Raw genomic sequence first — 10652 nt, 5'->3', positions numbered from 1 at the left:
TAAATATCTTGATATCTGAAAACAAATATCTTTACGTGGAAACGATATATGTATAATCCGCACTATAAAATTTCAATCTGATTAAAATCTGTTATCGAAAAATAAATTACTTATCAAAAAGATAAAGAAGATAAGAGTAGCATAGAGAAAAATATATATATACTCTCTAAATTTCTTAGAGTGAAATCTAACTCCAAACGAGTGAATATTCACTCCAAGTGATAGTGAAAATACTGCCACTCGTAATTAGTGAACATTCACTTTTCACAAAAGTGAACTGTTTAACTCTGAACGTAAAGTGAATGTGTCACTCGGTTTGAAGTGAATAATTCACTCAATCAGAGTGGAGTCATCACTTTCGTCAAGTTATTTTTCACTCAATTACAAGTGAACAGATTCACTCTTAGGAAGTGAGATTCTAAGCCGTCTTTTACTAATAATAAGATAACACGTTACGTATATGACGTGAAGCTTCGATTAGTTAAAATGAGAAGCAATCATTGCTTTTTACTTGAATTAATCGAAGCTGAACATCGCACACAGCATGTTATCTCATTGTCGGTGTAAAAGCCGATTAACCTCCTTTTTTCTTGTCACAGCTATATAAATATATTTAACGTTACACACACAAAAATATGTTTACATTTCGAAATATGTTAAAATAAAAAGATATATCCCTAAGAAGTTACTTTAATATGTCTTGTATACCAAGTACACGTGCGACGAGTTGGTAACGTCGCGAGACAACGATACGACAGTGTTGCTAATGGCGGACTCATGCGCGTTTCACATGCGCTTTACTCACTCTTCATGAGTGAAAATTTTCACTCTATATAGAGTGAAAATGCTACATAGAATGAAAATATTCACTCTACAAAATAGAGTATACATATTTACTCTATTTTGCAGAGTGAATTTTTTACTCTACAACAAAAAGTGAGAAGAATTCACTCCTATGAGTGAAAAATCACTCTAACTAGAGTGACTTGACCAGTCACTCAATTTTTCGAGTGCATTTTCACTCTAAGAAATTTAGAGAGTAAGATCTTATGTAAAAAATAAGGAATCTTTATGCTGTTTTTTAATAGAATAGCTTGAAAAAAAACAGCTTTTATAATGCAGAAAATGTTTTGTTATTCTGTTAGATCAGAAGCATATAAAATAGAATTATCTCATGAGAATTATCTTATAAATTATCTTGAATGAAGCGGAAAATAAAGTATGGAAATGAATCTTTTCAAAATGATATTAATTAAATATATATATATATATATATATATATATATATATATATATATATATAATTCACATAAGTAATTTAATAAAGAGAGATAATGATAAAAATAAGTTATTTTCTCCAATAAGACCTTAATTAAATTGAAATTTTATAATGTCGATGTAATTTTATGATGATCTCGATATCTGGAAACGAATATCTTTACGTGGAAAAAATATATGTATATATTTTTTTCCACGTAAAGATATTATTCGTTTCCAGATATCGAAATCAAGCGAATCAAATACTGCGCAAGTCACTTTTTTTAGATAGTAAATAAAATCAATACCGCGTGCATATCTTCATCTGATTAGAAATAAAAATCTACAATAAATGAAAAAGAGAAATATACGAATTGTCTTGTTCTTTAGATACGAAATAATATAAAGTTTTAAAGTCGTACAATAGAATTGTATTATGCTACTTTATTAATAACAGATGCGCGATTTTTCGTATAAGAAAGCAGTCATAATTTACAAGATGCGATTTACGAAACTACTAATATTTCAACTTACGCGGAAGCATTTTCCCTTGAGGAAACTTGCAGCCGTTGTACGAAGTAGCGGCTTTTAAGATAATAACGTCGGTTTGCGGATCATGGTAATAACTAATTGTGCCGTTCTCACGGCAAGAAGCAGCAGCTTATTGAAAAGCTCAGCCTCTTTCCGCTTTACCATGCGCGCATCATTTTACCAAGGACACACAAAAGAGAGGTGGCATGTATTGTAAAACTAAAAACTAGGAGGCGGTTTTACAAAGCCATTGTCACTAACGGCTCACACATTACTAACGCATATGCTCACAACTATGTGTGTGTATGTGTACATGCATGAATATCTATGTGTATTTGTGTGTGTATAAATATGCGCGTGTATGCGTGTGTAACTGTACTCAATGTTTCTTATAGTGGCATTTGTACAGAGCTGAAGAGAGAAATTAAACATTGTTCCTTCCGGCTACATCATGTAATCAAACGTTTGAGACAGAACAAAGTATTCGTTAAAGAGTTCTGAAACAGGACTACTGTGGATATTAAAATATGTGGAAAGATAAGAAAAACTATACAGAATAGCTGGGATAATGATGTGTGGGCAACATAAAAAGTCAGACCTTAATGAGAAGTATTCTTGCACGCGAAACAAGGTGTCAAAAAGACTATACATTTCCATATAAATATTAAGAAAAGAGAATTATGTCATCGCAAGAAAACTGATATAAATAAGTAATAATTAAAAAGTGATCGAAAACATAAATTTAAAAGAAAATCAAAAAATTAAAGAACATTTATCAAGATGAAATATATAGACAGAAAAGAGAAATAGGTGAAGCATAAGCGCTGTAGGAAAAATCTACTTGAAGTATATTGAAAAGGAATAACATCAATTAAAATGTAATGGGACTTCTATCTTCCTCATCGTAAATTCACAGTCTCTAAGATGCTTAACGCTGTAATGTTGTAATGCGATAAACTTATTCGTATCGCATAAATTCACGATTGTATAAAGAAAGCAAAATGTAAACATTCATATTTTGTCATTTATAATATTTAATTACTTCATATTATAATATTTTTAATTAATTAATATATAATTATATATATATATATATATATATATATATATATATATATATATATACATATATATATTATATAATATTTGAATTCAATAAAGACATACACACATTTTGTATAATTATATAATTAATAAAAAATCATTTAAAATCAGATTAAATCTGCTACTTTTATTTATTTTTTTTTCTTATCTCAGTTATATTCAGATATTATTAAGACTTTAGCTTGTTATCGAAATAATTGCACAATAAAAAGAATTCATAATCAGAGATTTTTATATCGTCATAAGTATAAGTTTTGTCGTACTGAAGAAACTAAGTCAAAGGCTCTCATGAGATCCATGAGAAACATAGCCAAATTGGGTTGGCAAATATTTCTTTGTTAAGAGAAACGATATTTATTGAAGCAACTTAATTAAACTGCAAAATTTCATCAAATAGTGATGCGTTTACGTCGCATTTGACGCACAAGGCGAACCCAAGAACCATCAAGAAAATATTGAATAAATATTGAATTTGCACAAGATTGAAATATAACTCAAATTAACTCTACATCTAAAATACACACAAAAATGGAAAATGTATTTATAAAACCATTTTGAAAGGAGAGAGGGATATATATATATATATATATATATATATATATATATATATATATATATATATATTATGATTTTTATTAGATAATTTAAATAGTTATATACCTATTAAGAAAATTATATTTATTTATATTTAGTATTATATTCTTTATTTTTATAAAATAACATACTTCCGTAAATTACTTATAATTAATTATAAATCGTTAAAATAGTGCGAATATAAATAAAATATAATTAGGTTAAATCGGATAAATATTTAATAAGTGTATGCATTGTTAAACATGCTCACGTAGATATTTCGAGTATCTCAAGTTTAATATGCGTGACATAATCTACATTCTCCGTTTAATTACATTCTCTTGATAGTTTCGAACAGAGTATGAAGTAACTGAAACATTGGCTCAATAAATTTAAGAAATCACGATATCAAGATTCATGTTATTTTATATTATTATGCAAATAACATTGTTAAAATTTGCATAAAACTAAAATTTTGATTTCATTAATAAGTTTCTATGTGTTATTATCTGTTATAAAAATATTATTCAATAGATATATATTATATTTATGTAAATATATATTTGTCTTTAATTATCTTTCCTTATATTTTAATAAAAAAAGGATTATCGCACATATGTTAGATTATGCCACTCTATTTTGTATGTTTAATTTGTCTCTGACATTTCGTGCAGCATGATTCTCTAAAAATCATAAAAATGCCTTCAACTTTGTACGCCTTCATCTTGAGCGTTGTCACCCACTTTTCACACAGGAGGACAACTATGAGACAAGTCTGAAAAATTACCTTAGCTCCTTCTGCTACAAAGGTTTCATTATGGAGCACTTCTATTTATTTTCCTATCTGTCTCACTCTTTCATCGCATTATGTTGAATCATCCTTAACGAAGACCAGGTAATTGTTCAATTAATATTAATCAAAAGCAAATGGAACAGTTTCCGGAATCGCGATTTTATCTACTATAATAATAAATTTTTAAAGATTACTATAATTTTGTTATAACTGTAAAAAAATACTTTTATTTAATATCATGTCTCTCCTAATAAATACATAACTTTTTTATAACTTCGATTTATAAATGCACCTTTAGAGAATGGAGTAATTTTTATTTAAATAAAACTGGATTTTGCATTCCCTGCATATTTCAAATGCTGTAACACGTACGTCCAACAAATGCTTTTGAATTACGCAATAAGTCTTCCTACTTACGGTTCTCTCTCTCTCTCTCTCTCCCCCTCTCTTCTTGTCATACTCTCTCTCTTCTCTGCTATCCATATAAATTTATTATTAATTCTCTCGCGTATGGAATATGAATATATATATGTTCTTTGTCCCGTAACGCGCAGCAGTTCCGCTGGTTCGATTAAACTGTAATGACGCGTATCGATTTGCCTCACTGGGGATCGAAACAAATATTAAATACTTATGTGCACTGTCATATCACCATGCGTATCGACTATCATTGTATGTCTTTTGTTTAAAAAGTTAGCAAAAGAAATACGACTTCGTAATATAACATCCGTTTACTAGAATATAATTCATATGCAGAAAGCATCAAGAACATACATACATCACAAACTTGAAGAATATTGGATATGTATTTTCGATTTAAAAATGATTTGTTATTAGCAAAAATTTCGATAAAAAAATCCTATGCAGTTCATTTATATAAGAGACAAAAATAAGATCTTGAATTTGATAATATAAATTTCTGCATTTTACAATAATATCGCCCCATCCACACATTAGTAATAAATGTTGAAATGAGAACACTTTTCAGCAAAATATAATATTGCCATTTTATTTCCATATTAATTTGAAATATTCGTATTAATTTTACTTATTTTTTTTTAAACTTAAGAGGTATAATAGAATCACATTTAATTTTATAAAACATTTCATCTACTTGAATTACGATGAAGCAGATTTTATAAACTTCATATTTAGCTCACACACACACAGTGTTCATCTTTTCATATGACATCGTGAAATGTAATAATATCTAATTCACAATGTTTGAAATATAATGTAATTTATGTAATTAATTAAATTAAATCTCCTATGATTTAATGTTTTAATCCAAATTTAATGTTTTTATCAATTTTGTACGTTGTATATTCCATTTTAACATTAGTCTAGTGTTATTATTGTATATAATTAATAGCATATTAGAGGAAAATAAATGATTTTTTTGCAATTGAATATGTATGTATGTATATATGTACATGTAATAAAAATATATATTCGGTATATGAATATTGTCTATCTTTTTTTAATATTTTTTCATTTTTTTCAAAAATAAATAAAATATATAAAAATAAAAAATAAAATAGCTTAATTACAACGATATATTCAATTAAAAAACCCGAACATTTTTTTATTTATATTGAATTTTACATAAAATATTTATTAAATGTGTATTCTATTTTATTCTCCAAGGTTTAAAAGAAATAAGTGAAACTAGCGCGAATCTTTCAAATCAATATAAAAAAATTGCGATATTTGATATTAATTTGATATTTGATATTAATTTGTGCATAGTTAAGAATAAATATAATTCAATTAACATCGAAATATCAATGCGTTCTCTCATACGTTATAAAATGCATGATTTAATCGTTTCTTTAAATTGAAATGCGCTTAAATAATTTATTACCCACTGCTACAAATTACTGCTTAAAGAGAGAACCGGGAAAAAGTAATGGGTGGGAAAGATTAAAAAAGGACGATAGAAAAGCAAGGGGATGAACGGTGGGAATGTGAGCGAATGAAGGGTGCGATGAATGAAACATAATTTATTCAATTGATACTTATAAATGATAATAACTGATATTTATTGCATTACCCAGCAGTTATATCAGTGGAATAAAATTAGTACATTGTCAAAGTATTATTATATCGGAGGGAGCACTATTGCACGATGAGAAAAATTCAGAAATAGTGTTATAATGCAACGCTAGTGCAAATTAGCTATTTAGGAAAAAGAATTTCCTAGAGTTTGTTTTAAAAAGTTAAATGTTACAGTCTTGAAAGAATATAATATACACAATTATGATACATCTAAAATTTATGCTCGCTTAATTGTTTGAATTTTAACGTATAAAGCAAAAACACGGAGGATCTTGATATTTTATATAGCAATTATTGTAAAAATCAGTTACTATATATTGTTCCACATACTAGCTTTTTATTATTATTTAGTTTTTATATCACGTTAAATTGATTATATTATTTTTCTTCAGACTGATAAAAATTGTTTTGAGCAAGAGTAAAATTTACAATACAGTTAAGTTTGATTAATATTAAACTTTTAATTTTTGTGTCAATTGACACATTGATTTTTTGCAGAATCTCATTAATTTGAAATTTATGTCAGTAGAAAAAATATAAGATAAAACTAGAGTTTTTTCGAAAATAGATGAAATGTAGTGTCTTTCCCTTTTCTTGAATTATACATGGAGAAATAATAAATATTTTCTTTACCATGCTATCTGAGATCTAATGAGATAGATTTAAACCTGTGATAAAATATTTAATTGCTTTCTGGCAGTAATGCAATCGTGTTATGCATTATTCGTTCGCAGAAGACTCAAAGTTTAATTAATCTCTGTGTTACATTGATCATATATAATTATGCCTATATACAAACTTAACTGCATTGTAATATGTAAAATCTGACAATAACCATTTAACTTCACTCAACATAAAAATGTAACCATCAATTAGGTGTTGTTTCGGATACGCTAATTAACAATTATATTCGGTGCGAATGAAAATATATGTGTTTGCTATCGGACAGTTTTGTTCCATAAAGAAGAGTTTATGTAGACAGTCTCTAATTTATCTATACGCATAACAAAGGTGCGCATGTGTTTGTAAACATTATGAATAAACAAATTCACACATTAAAATATTAAAACGAAATGTAACGGAAGTAAATATTACCTTCGAGAGAATTAATCAGTATAATTTAGTTGTTTATTTAATGCATGCGTATTTTATTATTCAGAACTCATAATTTTCTTCGTAACAATAAACAATACCTAAATGTTCACGAAGGTTTATTAAGAAGCTTAAAATTTCAAGCAATTAATCAGTTTTAGTGTAAAAAAATCCGCGCATGTTGAATTTCAATTATTACAGCTTTATTAACAGCTCCGTTCATTAAGATAAATTACACATGACATTTTTGTCGAGTAAAAATCTCAATTCGAAATATGTTACCAAGATTTCCATTATGCGGGATATGAACACGAATCTCTCTCTATTCTGTGTTTATTGATGGATATTTCATCAAATTTTTTTATCGCCCGAAAGCTCTTTCCGTTCCGTCATACAGGACAATGTTTGAAAGAGAATTCGGAAATGTTAGAAAATCCATGAGTACTCACATCAACTTTTCACGATCTTTGGTCCATGGTCCGCTGTCAATCCTCCCGTCCACTGTATAGATATATTCCTGACTGCTCACTTCCCGTCCAGAGACCACGCCGAGAGAGGGTATGAATCGAAGCGCGAAGAACGATTAAAGACGCCACCGTTGGTTCCAGTATCGGCCGCTAGAAGCGCACCGATCGGGAGCGCGCGCCTCGCCGCGTCTCGAGGCTCAGTTCACCGCAGTCAGTCGCGCGCGTAGGTCGTGTCGCGTCGTCGCGTGTCATGTGATATCGTATCGCGTCGCATCGACGCCGATCTCTCTCCCTTCTTCGACGAGAGAACGCACGAGCTGCGCCGATTGTTCAAAATACGATGCCGTGCGTCGCGTGAGAAACGATTGCTCGCGAAGAATCGTCATTCTTGCGATACTCGTTTTCGCATGATTGTCGCGCGACCAGTACATTCGCGTACACGTTACTTGTGCGATTGTGTCTGCTTTACTCATTGTTTCGCATCTTTGCCGCGCGATCGGTGTACGTTGTTTCTTCGGTGACCCCTGTCGCGCGCGTGCGTGTGTGTGAGTGTATATATGTGTCGGTTGCGCGAAATAGCGTGACGCCGTGCGCCACGTTTGAACGACCGTTACGCGTTCGGATTCGGGAGTGCCGGTCTCGAAGCTAAGTTCATGGTATCGCGATGTGTCTCGGCTTGTGCGTGCGACGTCCTTGGTGAGGAGATTAGAGCAACAAGGAGCCGTGAAGCGAGAAAGAGAGACAAGGCAGCAAAGGTGACGTGCTGAGAGAAGGACGCGAGCGAAGGACATTGCTGTTGATTGACGGATACGAGCCGGACGCAAGTACGCCGATGTTGGTAAGTAACCTACCAATCTCTTTCTTCTCGCTTAGTCCGTTGGTTTCCCTCGAGACTTTGTCGCCACGGGTTGCATGGGTTAAAACGAAGATGCTGCGTACGTGTGTGTGTGTGTGTGTGTGTGTGTGTGTGTGTGTGTGTGTGTGTGTGTGTGTGTGTGTATGCATGTGAGTAGGAATACGTTCTCTTTCTCTCTCTCTTTTCCTCGGATATTACGAGAATGCCAATCGAGCTTATCTTACGTTACGGTCCGTGGCACACGAGGCGGTGCACACCGGCCGTGTTCATTTTATTCGTGTAACGCGCTCTCGCCCGGAATGGAATCTCGTCCGGAGCGAACCTCGTGCGTGATCTCTCGGGATCTCTTTTTTGTCTTCGATTCTTGTCAGCGACGCCGGGCTTTGCTCTTCGCTCGACCGCGCACGATGACGATACCATCTCGTTGCAGTCGTGCTCTCGCCTCTTTGAATCGTATTTTCTATCTACATGCATCTAATATTAACCGCGTATCTAATATTAAATGCGATCGTCCGATGTAATTTGTACATTTATTTCTCTCGTGTGAGGTTTAAAGGAAAAAAATAGAGAAGAGAATACACAAAGTATTATATATTTGAAACAGAAATATAATTTTCACCTGGATATAATATAGAATTTTTACGATTTAATGATAAATATGCGTCGAGAATATTTCGACGTATATAATGAGAATAAATATTTCAAAAATAGAATGCCAAATGTAGCGAAAATACGGTTGTTTATATCGATATGCAAGTACGCCGATATAAATTGGTCGCCTGTGCGTGAATAATAACAGAGTCCGAATATTTAAATTATGTAGCGTAAATCTTGAATATTTTTGATCGGTTGAGAATTACTATTATTATATTACCGAATATCAGCGTGTGCAGTGCATTTGACATAATAATGGTTAATAATAGTATTAATATTCGGAATATAATTTTATATTATGCTTGGAATATAATTTTATTTTATAGAAAGAGAGAGAGAGAGAGAGAGAGAGAGAGAGAGAGAGAGAGAGAGAGAGAGAGAGAGAGAGAGAGAGAGATCAATAATACGAGACAGATTATGTGAATGGAAGAAGTGTATGTTGATTCAGACATAACACTTGATTTAGTACGTATTTAACCTTGCGAATGTCCTTAATGCCTCGTGTTATCAAGTACCGAATTCTTTCAAATGTTTATATACTCGCGTAACCATGAAATTCCTTTAGGATATGTGTACGTAATTGATATTTATACACATTTGATATATGCAATCATATATTTTGTCGGATATTTTATCATGTATTCTTTTAATAAGTTATACAAATATTTTTTTCCAGTAGAGTTTGCGTCTATCTTATCAATGTATTAAAATCACTAGGTCTAATCATTTGAACAAAAATATTTGAAAATATTTGAAAATTGTTATATTACAGAAAATAATTTTTCAAGATACGAATAAAATAAGAATTAAACGCGTTGTTTTTTATTTTTATTTCATCTAAAACGCAATTGCAACAAAAATAATTTTCATAATATTTTATTCTATATTTTATACATATGTAGTTTTATAATTAAATATATTTTAAATGTTATTGATATTCTTGTGATATGTATAATAAGAAGGTAAAATAAATATCTCTTGTGTGAAAAGTCTGGGTAAACATACTCTTCTAATATTTACATACATACTTATATCAATCTTCCGTAAGTCATTGTTGTTTGGAGCAACAGTTTTGCGATGCGAGATATCAATTCTTTCGCAGAAGCGATCAATCTATTACAGTTGGCATAAGATATCAAACTTTTCGAGAGATCGGATGAAAATTTATTTTGATCTCCGTTACCTTAGTACTTTCTTTATCTGAATATCTTGTATCAAATAGATAAATTCTTATTTAATGTAATAGTTTTTTAATTCTTATATGTCT

At 30.7% G+C, this 10652-nt stretch overlaps 1 protein-coding gene and 1 long non-coding RNA gene across 5 annotated transcripts in view; one reads left to right on the top strand and one right to left on the bottom strand.

The window, feature by feature from the left end:
• The window catches only part of LOC145970878 (uncharacterized), a 29850-nt gene extending 21555 nt beyond the window's left edge, over window positions 1-8295 (bottom strand). The window contains exon 1 of the long non-coding RNA XR_014438652.1: window positions 7858-8295. This is a non-coding gene — a long non-coding RNA (uncharacterized LOC145970878). The remainder of the gene's footprint in view (window positions 1-7857) is intronic.
• Kek5 (leucine-rich repeat, immunoglobulin-like domain-containing kekkon 5 protein) overlaps window positions 8094-10652 on the top strand; it is a 269622-nt gene continuing 267063 nt past the window's right edge. For all 4 annotated transcript variants that reach the window (XR_014438650.1, XM_083097913.1, XM_083097912.1 and 1 more), the window contains exon 1: window positions 8094-8713. The gene's annotated coding sequence lies outside the window, so the exon portion shown is untranslated. The remainder of the gene's footprint in view (window positions 8714-10652) is intronic.

This window comes from Camponotus vicinus, unplaced genomic scaffold (assembly GCF_025532165.1).
Source record: "Camponotus vicinus isolate PSW18456_S1 unplaced genomic scaffold, iyCamVici1.0 SCAF_4, whole genome shotgun sequence".
Classification (NCBI taxonomy): domain Eukaryota; kingdom Metazoa; phylum Arthropoda; class Insecta; order Hymenoptera; family Formicidae; genus Camponotus; species Camponotus vicinus.
The sequence above is the reverse complement of the archived record's forward strand: the minus strand, read 5'-3'. Positions and strand labels throughout refer to the sequence as shown.